This window comes from Lissotriton helveticus, chromosome 6, assembly GCF_964261635.1.
Source record: "Lissotriton helveticus chromosome 6, aLisHel1.1, whole genome shotgun sequence".
In the NCBI taxonomy this organism is placed as follows: Eukaryota; Metazoa; Chordata; class Amphibia; order Caudata; family Salamandridae; genus Lissotriton; species Lissotriton helveticus.
Genome location: NC_136067.1, coordinates 1,129,705,667 through 1,129,719,356, shown reverse-complemented (window position 1 = coordinate 1,129,719,356; position 13,690 = coordinate 1,129,705,667).

Below are 13,690 nucleotides of genomic sequence, written 5' to 3'. Positions count from 1 at the left end.
TTGAGTAAGCAAAACTATGTAAAAATGGCAATTTTGGTCACTGTGAGGGTTTAAAAAGTGGTTATTCAACATGAGGCACGATCCAATTGACATTTTGAATCATTTTTGTTACAGTCCAAAAAAGTCAATTTTCTGATGAAAAACGATGACTCCGGACCTGTCGAACGTTCCCAAAATGGTCAATATGGATGAAATTTTAACATTTTATTTTTTGACTATAAATGACTGTTGGATGTGAATTATGAGTTTTTCAACTAAAATTAGTGTGTTTAAAGTCATTTCTGTGCATGAAATTGGTCAAAATTGAAGCTTTTGAGTAAGCAAAACTCTATAAAAATGGCTATTTTGGTCACTGTGAGGGTTTAAAAGGTTGTGGTAAATAAATAATTAATTACCGGTTCTATTTTTGACTGGATACAATATAAACAGATAGCTCAATATTTAAGAGTCAAGATACGAGGTAGCTGGAGTATACAGGCTTTAATCAAGCATAAAGGACTGGAACAGGACAGCCTGTACGGGAATGGGATGGCAGCTGCCGGGGGCAGGATCTGGGAGCATAAGGGGTAACTTTTAATAACAGTGCACAATATTTATAGTTAAACAAATACATTGTATTCAATACAGTAGGCGTAGCAGTAGGCGGAGTTTGTAGCAGTCGCGAAAGATAAGGCATAAAGTGGGTGTAACAAGAGGTGTGTACAGGGCGTATACATAGACATGTGATGTAAACGTAACAGAATATGTCATAAATGGGGCGGAAACATGGAGGGGGCTACCTGAGCAGCTGGGACCTTTAACCTAGTGGTGCGCGCAAACTGACAATGACGTGTTACTAGGGAGAACTGGGGGCTATGACTTCTGCACTAGAAGAGGAGACGAAAGTCTGGAGGGTCAGAGCGACATGTACCTAGGCATATCTAGTATCTGGTGTTTAGAGTACATGTTGATAGAATCCAAAAGTTATCAGGGCAAAGGCTAACAGACATTAAGACTGGTGCATGCATTATTCTACTTGTATTGCGTGTGTGAGGAATATTCTATGAATATTAATACAGTATTTCTCTTACATGGAGACATAAAGGCTAGACCATGACGGAAACTATTGATGCGATTCAGTAGCTTAGGAATGCAGAGAAGGAGGGTTGGACTGATAACTAGAAACATAACATACTCTTGGCAGACTGGGAGGCAGAGCCAGGCCGAGCCGGGCACTGTGAGGCATGAAGTAAGCTAAGGGTCAGGGATACAGGTGGGGGCTGTATCGCTCCTCGGAGAGGGTTCAGGAAACAGGAGCTGAATCTGAGTCCGGGCCCTTTTGAGGCCTAGAAACGGGGATAATTCAATGAATTAACGTGCACACTGTAAAACGTGGCAACGTAGCTTCACATAGGCCTAATATTCGTTGTATTCACGAGGACTGGAAACTGGCATACTAGAGATGGACACAACTGTAATTGCGTCTTTAATCGATCAGAGGGGAATACATGCATATCGATCATGCACATATGACATAACATGGGGAACACGTAGGCACATATAACATGGCAAAATTTACTTTTCCACATTCCCTCCTTGTGCCCTACGTTTCCATCAGGAAACATCTATATTCATGATACCATCTATCATTTCATATAGCATCATTTGCTCGTCTCGAATTGTCTTGGAACGGGACTTAGGACTAGGAATACAAGAGGTAGCACACATGCCGCAAATCGCAGGGCCACATTGTATACAGAGGCAGCAACTGAATAAGATCATTACTGCAATACCTAGAAATGACAATACTTTCCATCCCCAGGCAGATATGATACTCCAGAGCCAACCGGACCATGTCCAGGTGCCTGGATTCTGGTGTAACTGATGGGCAATTTTATGAAGTCTGGTTATAGCTGAATAAACAGACGGCGCGTTATTAGGAATGAAAATGCAGCAACTAGATCCGATGACTCTACATGCTCCTCCTCTATCGGCCAGTATGACGTCAAGAACGAGACGATTTTGGAGCACGACAAATCTCATAGCAGATTGCTCTTCGGTTAAGTTACCTAGAGCAGAAGTAGTCTCATTCACTACTGCTTCAAGGGTTCTGGTTAACCTACGGATTAACTTACTATTCTGGACAGGTCCTATAAAGAAGAAGAAACCTTTATTGAAATCTGTATACTGTTCTAGAGCAGTTTCAGTTTGATCGACAATTGGGGACTCGATCTCCCTTCTAGGTCTGACGTGTACTAGATGTGTGTTTCTATGATAATCAGATGGGGCTAGAAAAACTGGTGGCAGTAGGAAGGCAATGTAACATGTTCCATCCCAATCGAGGGGCAGACGAACATATGCGGTCTGACCACAAACAAAATAAGAATGACGTGAGGCTTTGAAAATAGATTTCCCACTGTCACTATACTCGACAGTAGTAGTACAATCACTATGTCCTACATGTGCGGAACCATTATTTCTGACACATAATTCGCCTTTGACTGGTAGTACTGAAATAGCAGGTAAGTCTGGAGTAGTATCAGACTGAACATTCAATACCATAAAATTCGAAGAATAATTACCTAAATTATAAACCTCATTTTCTAGATCTAACCCTGTTCTATGGGAGAGACCTTGCTTGTTTGGGAAACATGTTCTATTCAGAAGGGACATATCATTTGAAGATGACGTTAACATGGACCATGCTCCACACGAACCATTATGTGAAAACGGATAAGGAAAGAGTGGCAGAACTCCCTTCGGTGTCTGGAAAGGGGGAGTCGACCACACACCCAACAATTAGTGGCATTGCTGGTCTGGTGTGAATAGTGTAACATTCGGATGAATGTATTATTACGCATAGCAAGACGATAGGATAGCTCGTGAGGAGGCAGATCACTAAATGTGTGCTCTACTGTGGCATTAGAAAACTTATTTACATGAGAAATTGGAAAACATAAATGCAATGCATAACTTGTGCAGGTAACCATCAAACTTAGAAACAATAGAAAACTTAGAATGACGATACATCTGATAGAGTTTTGACTAACTCTCTCACTATGGGGGTCTATCTCATACATGTCAGATACCTGTCTAACCGTTTCACCCGAGAGGGACTTAGACAATTAAACTGGCTGACTTATTTTACTAGACCGGAGTTTTAACTTATACTCCTGTTGCGGAGTTTTCTCTAACAGAGGAACTTTCAGTTCGGGATTGAGATTAATGTCTGATTTAGAGTCTTGTTCCAGGCAGTCTTTAGAAATGGAACAGTCTTTGGAATTGTCATTAAAAGTCTTTTTTCGGATTCCATGAAATTTCTTGATAAGCGACAGATGGACCCAACCCTTGCGGCCTTCCAACTTCACGGCCGTACGGGTGGTCAGAAGGACTAGTCTCGGCTCCTTCCAGCGAGGCTCCAGCGGACTTGAACGATCAAAGTTCCTGACCAGTACTAGGTCACCTGGGATGACCTCATGCGGTTTCACTTCGGTATTATCTGGAAATGCAGCGGCAACCTGTGAACGACAAGAGTGTAGGGCAGACATCAAGGAAGCTAGGTAATCTGTCAACATATTACTGGAAACATCTGTAATACTGCGGGGTCTAGGTGTACCCCACATATTTGGGGGACGGCCGAATACGACCTCATAAGGGGACAGACCTGATCTGGAATGTGCAACCATGCGCATAAAGAATAAAGCAACTGGCAGGGCAACTAGCCAGTCTACACCTTTCTCTTTACATGTCTTAGCAATACGGATTTTCAGGGTCTGATTATGTCTCTCTACGAGACCGGCTGCTTCAGGATGGCGCACACAATGGAACTTCCACTGGTACCCTAACAGAAGGGAAACATGTTTCATTAACTCGGATGAGAATGGCTGGCCGTTATCAGAATACACGACCCTAGGGAGTCCATAACGGGGGAAGAATTCACGAACCAACTGCTTGGCAGTGGTCGCTGTTGTGTAATCTGGAACTGGATATGCTTCTGTCCACCTGGACAAAGCGCATACAACTACGAGGACATACTTGAAACCTCGACATCGCTCCATCTGAATATAATCCATCTGGAGGACTTCAAAAGGGTGGTCAGGGGGTTGGAATCCACCTTGTTCCACCGGGACACTTTTACCTGGATTGAACTGGCAACATATCATACAGGTACGGACTTTCTGCTTGGCTGCAGCTTGTAAGTGTTTGTTGAACCAAAGGTTCTGTATACTATCTAACATGGCTTTTTCTCCTAGATGTGCTGGACTATGTGCGGTATTGATAATGACTTGAACCATAGAGTCGGGGAGAAACCATGTGGCTTTTCCCTTCGTCACCCATTCCTGATCTGTCTGGACCCCTCCTTGTTCGGACCATTTCTTAATTTCTTCAGGAGTAGCATGTAACTGTATGTCTATGACATCTTGTGTAGGGTCCTTAACTGTCATACATGTAGTCTGTTCTGGAGTGGATGTCTGTGTCTTGTTAACTGGAATGTCTGGTGTCTGAGCTGTAAGCTTGGCTGTTTGATCTGCTAGATCGTTACCTTGGGAAATGATGTCAGTAACTTTCGTATGTGCCTTGCACTTCATGATAGCGATAGCTGTCGGTAAATGTATTGCATCTAACAGAGCTTGAATGAGGAGACCATGCTGAATCTTGGTTCCATGAGAAGTCATGAAACCTCTCTCCTGCCAGAGCACTCCGAAGTCGTGTACAACTCCGAATGCGTAACGTGAATCTGTATATATGTTTACTTTCAGGTTCTTGGCACGTATGCAGGCTTGGGTCAGAGCAACTAGCTCTGCTGCTTGAGCAGACAGGGTGTCAATACGGTGTGTTTCAATAACTTCAATGTCAGTAGTCACTGCATACGCGGCTACTAGTTCTCCTGTACTAGTTCTCATACATGAACCATCCACATAAAGTGTCAGGTCGGGATCAGGTAATGCAATGTCTGTCAGGTCTTGTCTTGGCTTAGTCATAGTATTAATAACTTCCACACAGTCATGTGTGGCAGGATTTGAAGTAACTGATGGTAACAGGGTAGCAGGATTTAGAACGTTGCAGCGTCTGATTTCTATGTGTGGCTGGAACAGTGTCAGTTCATAACCTGTTAAACGTGCAATTGTCAAGTGTTGTGTCTGTGTTCGGTTTAAAAGAACTTCCACGGAGTGTGGAACTTGTACTGTCAAGGAGTGTCCTAATACTATGGAATCACTTTGTCTGATAGCTAGAGCTGTGGCTGCAACTGACTTGAGGCACGCAGGCAAAGCCTGGGCTACTGGATCTAATGTGCTCGAGAAATAAGCACAAGGCTTGTACTGTCCTGCTTGATCTTGTGTGAGAACAGATAATGCAGTACCATTACGTTCTGTGACAAAAAGTGTAAAAGGCTTACTGTAGTTCGGTGTAGCTAGAACAGGTGCTTGGCATAAGGCTTTCTTTAATTCATTAAAACTAAGTGTATGTTCCTGGGTCCAAGGGAGAACAGTCGATACGGCTGCCTCCTGTGTCGTTAACTGTATCAATGGCTTGGCTAGAAATGCATACTGAGGAATCCATTGTCTGCAGTAAGAAGTGAGGCCAATAAAAGCACGTACCTCCTTCTGTGTCTTGGGCTGCGGAAGACTCGCTATTAACTGGATACGGTCTGGTGTCAACTGCCTACCCCACTTGGACAGTAAGTGGCCTAAGTAGATCACTTGCTGGACACAGAATTGTAATTTGGAAGGGGACACCTTGTGCCCCTGCTCGGCCAGGAAATACAGAACTGTAAGTGACGCTCGCTCGCAGTCACGTTCAGAACGGGCTGTGATCAGTAGATCATCGACATACTGGAGCAGGGCAGTGTCTGTTGGCATGTGAATGTTGTCTAGTTGTCTCTTAAGTGCTTGACTGTAAATACTAGGACTTTCTGTGAAACCTTGAGGAGCTCGTGTGAATTTATAGCTCCTTCCATTTAAACAAAAACCGAAAAGGTACTGGCTGTCTGGATGAATGGGAACACTGAAAAATGCATTCTTGAGGTCTATTACAGTAAAAAATGTAGCTTCAGAATCAATGGCTGTTAATAGGGATGAAATATCTGGGACTACTGGATACTGAGGTATGATACATTTATTAAGTTCTCGAAGGTCAATCACTAATCGATATACTGGAGGTGCATTTGGATCAGTACGTTTCATGACTGGAATGATAGGAGAATTACATACATTGGAGTCAGTTTCTACAACCACTCCTTGAGCAATAAGCTCGTCAATAATTTTGGATAAGGCTGTTACAGCCTCAGGTGGCAATCTGTACTGTCTGATTCTTGGCAAGACTATACCTTGCTTGAGAGTCACACGATGGGGTGTGATTTGCATAAATCCTACATCAGTTGGACCTTGCGCCCATAGATGCTGTGGAACATTCAGTAATCTTGGATCAAAATCACGTAATACATAGTGACCTTTAAAGTCTCTCAAAAACAATCGGACTCCTTCTGGGGAACAGCAAATAACTGCACCTAATTCTTTCAATGTTTTAATACCTAACAAATTTTCTGGACACGATTTCGTAAGTAACAAATCAGTAGTTCGGGACAATGGACCAACTTCTAGAGTAACTGGCTTTGAAATCTCGTTTACAATAGGCTTTCCTGAAAATCCAAGGGAAACATTTCTAGAGCCTGAGAGCGGAGCCCCTGGAACCTCGTCATGACTGATAGTAGTCCTACTTGCCCCTGTATCAATCAAAAACTTTCTGTCTTTCCCCAATACTTGACTGTGTACATAGGGACCCTCTTGATCTACAGGTATCTCGATGAGAGGCAAGCCTACCTCCCTCTCTAGGCTGTTTCATGAATACGGTTGATACTCTGGATACTCTGTCTGGGCATACTGGTACATCTGCTGTGTAACATGCTGTGTTGCAGCAATAGGCTGCGGTGCTGGAACTGTCTGTTGTGCATTCTGTAGTGGCTGAGAAGTCGGTGAAACTTGTTCTTGTCTAGGCGGACGTGGTCTTTCTTTAGTCTTACCAGTTGCTATGTTGTGTTTCAGAACTGCACACTCGTTTATAAAATGACCTGGCTGTTTACAATAATTGCATGTCCCTTTAACGGGAGCTGCAGGATGACTGGCTTGATTCGGACCCCTCTTCTGACTGTCTTGTGGAACAGATTGTGCAACTAGTACTTTCATTTTCGTATCTTTCATACGTTTCCTTTCGTGTTCTTGCTCTTCCCTGATTCTATTCTGGTGATACTGGAGCATCTGAAGCATTTGTGACGGGGTACTAGCTTGCCAGGTACTTTCGACTTTCAAAACTCGATTTTTAACTTGTGGACTTGAATTCTCGACTAGTTTAGTAACAAAAAGATGAGGGTATGACTCGCTACCTGTCTTCAAACCACTGTTGATAATGAAACATTTTTCGAATCTAGAATAAAAATCACTAGTGTCTTCATCCTGTTTCTGTTTGCATGCTGAGATTGCATCCCAATCTTCCTTTTTCGTGGCTAGTAATCTTGGCAAAACCTGAATCAATAACTCGGGCAATTCTTTACATTTGTCCCCAAGACCGGTACCTGGTACTCGTATTTTATCTTCAGCTTCTAGAGCTGTCCAATCAATCTTTTTCTCTCCCACCTCCCATTCTTTTTCCTTGAGTTTCTCATATACCCCTGCGGGCAACAGGACCTTTAACATTTTAATGATATCTGGATACGTGTATTCTCCCATATGGAGCATGTCTTTTAATTCTCGATGGAACCCTGCTGGATCTTTGTCGTGACAGGGAATTAATTTCTTCATCTCTAAGAGTTCCATCTTGGTGATAGGGGTGTAAACAAATACTCGTTGCATTTCACCACCCGCTGTCCTAACTGGGTGTACTTCTCGTAACGGATGCTGTCTATCTATGTAAAATGGTTTACTTTCTGGAGGTGAGACGTGAACAAAATGCGGATTCAGAAACGTTCTATATTTGTGGCGCTGTTCTAGAATGACACTAATTAAATCGGTACCTAAACCTTTCCATTTATACTGGAGCAACTCGTTCAGAACATCATGTAACGGACCTGGATCAGAATGCTGACCCTCATACAGTGTAATGAGGTGCTGGATCATATACATACCCACCAGTCGCTGCTCGGCTGGGGGCAGTTTCAGAAACATTTGTGCCACTATTTCGTCTGGAAAAGTGGTAGAATCAGTAGCCCATCGGACTGCTGATCGGACTAGTTCTTGTTCATGCATGGTACTAAGTTCACTATAACCGATTCGTGATTTCAGAATGTGATCGGTAGCTTGAAATACTTGCTCAAGAGAACCTTGTTCTGGTGCTGGAAGATGAAAAACTTTCTTGTGTTCTAGGCGTGAATGTCGGTCTGGAAGTCTAGATCTACCTACATACGCTATTCTGGCGGTATTCTCGTCTTCTACTTCTTCAGTATCAGTGTTGTCTTCTTTCTCGCTTACTTGTGCTGCTTTGCGTTTCTCGTGTAACCTTATTATTTCCTTACGAATTTTCTTGTACATACTCTCTATACTACAGAGTGTCTTGTGTCTTCCCTCGGCTATATGATCACTCCACTTTGTCAGAACTCTCATTTCGGTCGGATCTTTAGTCGGACAATCTTGTTCCCTTATTAAACAATTAACTAGAAACTTTAATAGCATGAGCTGGGTCTCAGCTTTCCTTAGAGACATGATTTCGCCAATACTTTCTGGGTCTTTTCCTGTACGGATGAAACGATATATTCTGTCTAGATCTTCTTTCATATTCGGTAGGGTGTCCAAATACTCGGTCACCCGTCTTACACGCAATGAATATATAACCATATTATCATCGCCTGGGACTGGATCATAACGGCATTCGGTAAGAGCTCGTCTGATATCTGCAACGGACTGATATTTGGGCGTACGCTGTAACGCGCGTTCATGTAACTCGACTAACGTTACACGTTTGTGTGGCGGTGGGGTACCAGGAGGACCTCCCCCCGCGGCCCCTAAACTGGAATCGTCGACGGATACTCTTCGTGCTGGCAGAGTGACCGATGTAGCGGGAACTTGTACTACGGGCTGGACCGGGGGTACCGTAACAGGTGCTGTAACAGGTGCCCCGGTGTCTGGAAGAACAGGAATTACATTATTTACAGGAGCTGGCGGAGCAGGATTTGCATATTCTGGGACTGTGTCGTCCAAATAGGACGAGAGAAAAATATCAGCTGCGGTCGGTTTGTGACGTAGCTTAATCGGAACTAACGGCGGCGGGAAATTACATGGTGCTTCCGGGGTTGCTTTCGGCAAGCCCTCGGCAAGAAGAGGATACATACCCTTAATGAGGGCATTTCTCTGTCTGTCTGACTGTTCGGCTTTTACTCGTTCACCTATTTCGATTAATTCCCTTTCTTGGGCTCTTTCTGAGGATTCTCTACTTAATTCTAACTTTCTGATTTCTTTTTCGGTTCTTTTATGAGATTCTTTGCGCCATAACTCGATGGCATCTTTCTGGGACTGTCTGGATTTCTTTTTCCATAATGCTTCTTCTACTCGCATGATGCACTCGGCATCCCATGTACCTGATACAGGCCATCTATATTTCTCTTCTAGATCTTTAGTATACTCGACCCATAAGTCTAGATATAATATGGCACTTATGCCATGCTTATGATACATAAAATGACCTGGACTGTCCCTAGGCGGGACAGGAACTGCTTCCTCGAGCAGACCTTTTCTAGTTTTGAACTGACGTAACTTTGAGAACAGAGGCATGGCTTAGACTGGAGTCTGGACACAATACAATACACGATAAACACAATAATAACTGAAAAACGAATCATTCATACCACGACATTGAAAACACATGGAATAACATTTAAAATAACAGTTCGAACAGAATACTACCTGAAATACTGAAAACAGAACACATGAATTTCTCGAGAACAGAACAGAACTTACTGGAATGACTAGATGCACTGCTAAAACAGTACGAAACTTACCGGTCTCATAAAGAGACACGTCAGGACCCGCATCCACCTAGGTGGACACTTCGTGTTGGATCTGTGTACCCAAACCCACGGACCAGAGACAAATTACTTTGACCCTGTCTAGATACTACCCCAGCAACGGTACTCACCGGGCAGCAAGAACGGAAGGCCTCGGACTGGACTGGACTGCTACGACGACGGACGGACGAACTTCGGACTTCAGTTACATTACAGGTGGGCCTCCGGATACCTCGGACCTTGGACTCTCGGCTTGGGCTCTGGTCGGGACTCGCCGCGTTCCTCCACCGCCTCGTCTGGATGCTGGACCGCAACCTCCGTCTCCTCCGTGGGCCTGAGGGATACTTGAAGCAGAAATATCTGCACGTGCACGGTATGGTTCCGTCACGGCTGCATAGGATCAGGGGGCCTGCGTGGCTTCTCCGGCGCGTGGGGAAAGGGCAAGTCCCTATTCGGGCGCCATTATGTGGTAAATAAATAATTAATTACCGGTTCTATTTTTGACTGGATACAATATAAACAGATAGCTCAATAAATAAGAGTCAAGATACGAGGTAGCTGGAGTATACAGGCTTTAATCAAGCATAAAGGACTGGAACAGGACAGCCTGTACGGGAATGGGATGGCAGCTGCCGGGGGCAGGATCTGGGAGCATAAGGGGTAACTTTTAATAACAGTGCACAATATTTATAGTTAAACAAATACATTGTATTCAATACAGTAGGCGTAGCAGTAGGCGGAGTTTGTAGCAGTCGCGAAAGATAAGGCATAAAGTGGGTGTAACAAGAGGTGTGTACAGGGCGTATACATAGACATGTGATGTAAACGTAACAGAATATGTCATAAATGGGGCGGAAACATGGAGGGGGCTACCTGAGCAGCTGGGACCTTTAACCTAGTGGTGCGCGCAAACTGACAATGACGTGTTACTAGGGAGAACTGGGGGCTATGACTTCTGCACTAGAAGAGGAGACGAAAGTCTGGAGGGTCAGAGCGACATGTACCTAGGCATATCTAGTATCTGGTGTTTAGAGTACATGTTGATAGAATCCAAAAGTTATCAGGGCAAAGGCTAACAGACATTAAGACTGGTGCATGCATTATTCTACTTGTATTGCGTGTGTGAGGAATATTCTATGAATATTAATACAGTATTTCTCTTACATGGAGACATAAAGGCTAGACCATGACGGAAACTATTGATGCGATTCAGTAGCTTAGGAATGCAGAGAAGGAGGGTTGGACTGATAACTAGAAACATAACATACTCTTGGCAGACTGGGAGGCAGAGCCAGGCCGAGCCGGGCACTGCGAGGCATGAAGTAAGCTAAGGGTCAGGGATACAGGTGGGGGCTGTATCGCTCCTCGGAGAGGGTTCAGGAAACAGGAGCTGAATCTGAGTCCGGGCCCTTTTGAGGCCTAGAAACGGGGATAATTCAATGAATTAACGTGCACACTGTAAAACGTGGCAACGTAGCCTCACATAGGCGTAATATTCGTTGTATTCACGAGGACTGGAAACTGGCATACTAGAGATGGACACAACTGTAATTGCGTCTTTAATCGATCAGAGGGGAATACATGCATATCGATCATGCACATATGACATAACATGGGGAACACGTAGGCACATATAACATGGCAAAATTTACTTTTCCACAAGGTGGTTATTCAACATGAGGCACGATCCAATTGACATTTTGAATCCTTTTTGGTACAAGTCCAAAAAATCATTTTTCAGATGAAAAACGACGACTCCGGACCTGTCGAACGTTCCCAAAATGGTCAATATGGATGAAATTTTAACATTTAATCTTTTGACTCTAAATGACTGTTGGATGTGAATTATGAATTTTTCAACTAAAATAAGTGTGTTTAAAGTCATTTCTGTGCCTGAAATTGGTCAAAATTGAAGCTTTTGAATAAGCAAAACTCAGTAAAAATGGCAATTTTGGTTACTGTGAGGGTTTAAAAAGTGGTTATTCAACATGAGGCACGATCCAATTGACATTTTGAATCATTTTTGGTACAGTCCAAAAAAATCAATTTTCTGATGGAAAACGATGACTCCGGACCTGTCGAACATTCCCAAAATGGTCAATATGGATGAAATTTTAACATTTGATTTTTTGACTGTAAATGACTGTTGGATGTGAACTATGAGTTTTTCAACTAAAATAAGTGTGTTTAAAGTAATTTCTGTGCCTGAAATTGATCAAAATTGAAGCTTTTGAGTAAGCAGAACTCTGTAAAAATGGCAATTTTGGTCACTGTGAGGGTTTAAAAAGTGGTTATTCAACATGAGGCATGATCCAATTGACATTTTGAATCATTTTTGGTACAGTCCAAAAAAATCAATTTTCTGATGAAAAACGATGACTCCGGACTTGTGGAACGTTCCCAAAATGGTCAATATGGATGAAATTTTAACATGTAATTTTTTGACTGTAAATGACTGTTGGATGTGAATTATGAGTTTTTCAACTAAAATAAGTGTGTTTAACGTAATTTCTGTCCCTGAAATTGGTCAAAATTGAAGCTTTTGAGTAAGCAAAACTCTGTAATAAGTGGCAATTTTGGTCGCTGTGAGGGTTTAAAAAGTGGTTATTCAAAATGATCCCCATGATCCAATTGACATTTTGAATAATTTTTGGTACAGTCCAAAAAACATCAATTTTCTGATGAAAAACGATGACTCCGGACCTGTCGAACGTTCCCAAATTGGTCAATATGGATGAAATTTTAACATTTAATTTTTTGACTGTAAATGACTGTTGGATGTGAATTATGACTTTTTCAACTAAAATAAGTGTGTTTAAAGTCATTTCTGTGCCTGAAATTGGACAAAATTGAAGCTTTCTAATAAGCAAAACTCTGTAAAAATGGCAATTTTGGTCACTGTGAGGGTTTAAAAAGTGGTTATTCAACATGAGGCACGATCCAATTTACATGTTGAATCATTTTTGGTACAGTCCAAAAAATCAATTTTCTGATGAAAAACGATAACTCCGGACCTGTCGAACGTTCCCAAAATGGTCAATATGGATGATATTTTAACATTTTATTTTTTGACTATAAATGACTGTTGGATGTGAATTATGAGTTTTTCAACTAAAATAAGTGTGTTTAAAGTCATTTCTGTGCATGAAATTTGTCAAAATTGAAGCTTTTGAGTAAGCAAAACTCTGTAAAAATGGCAATTGTGGTCACTGTGACAGTTTAAAAAGTGGTTATTCAACATGAGGCACGATCCAATTGACATTTTGAATCATTTTTGGTACAGTCCAAAAAATCAATTTTCTGATGAAAAACGATAACTCCGGACCTGTCGAACGTTCCCAAAATGGTCAATATGGATGAAATGTTAACATTTAATCTTTTTACTCTAAATGACTGTTGGATGTGAATTATGACTTTTTCAACTTGAAGCTTTTGAGTAATCAAAACTCTGTAAAAATGGCAATTTTGGTCACTGTGAGGGTTTAAAAAGTGGTTATTCAACATGAGGCATGATCCAATTGACATTTTGAATCATTTTTGGTACAGTCCAAAAAAATTCAATTTTCTGATGAAAAACGATGACTCCGGACTTGTGGAACGTTCCCAAAATGGTCAATATGGATGAAATTTTAACATTTAAGTTTTTTGACTGTAAATGACTGTTGGATGTGAATTATGAGTTTTTCAACTAAAATAAATGTGTTTAAAGTCATTTCTGTG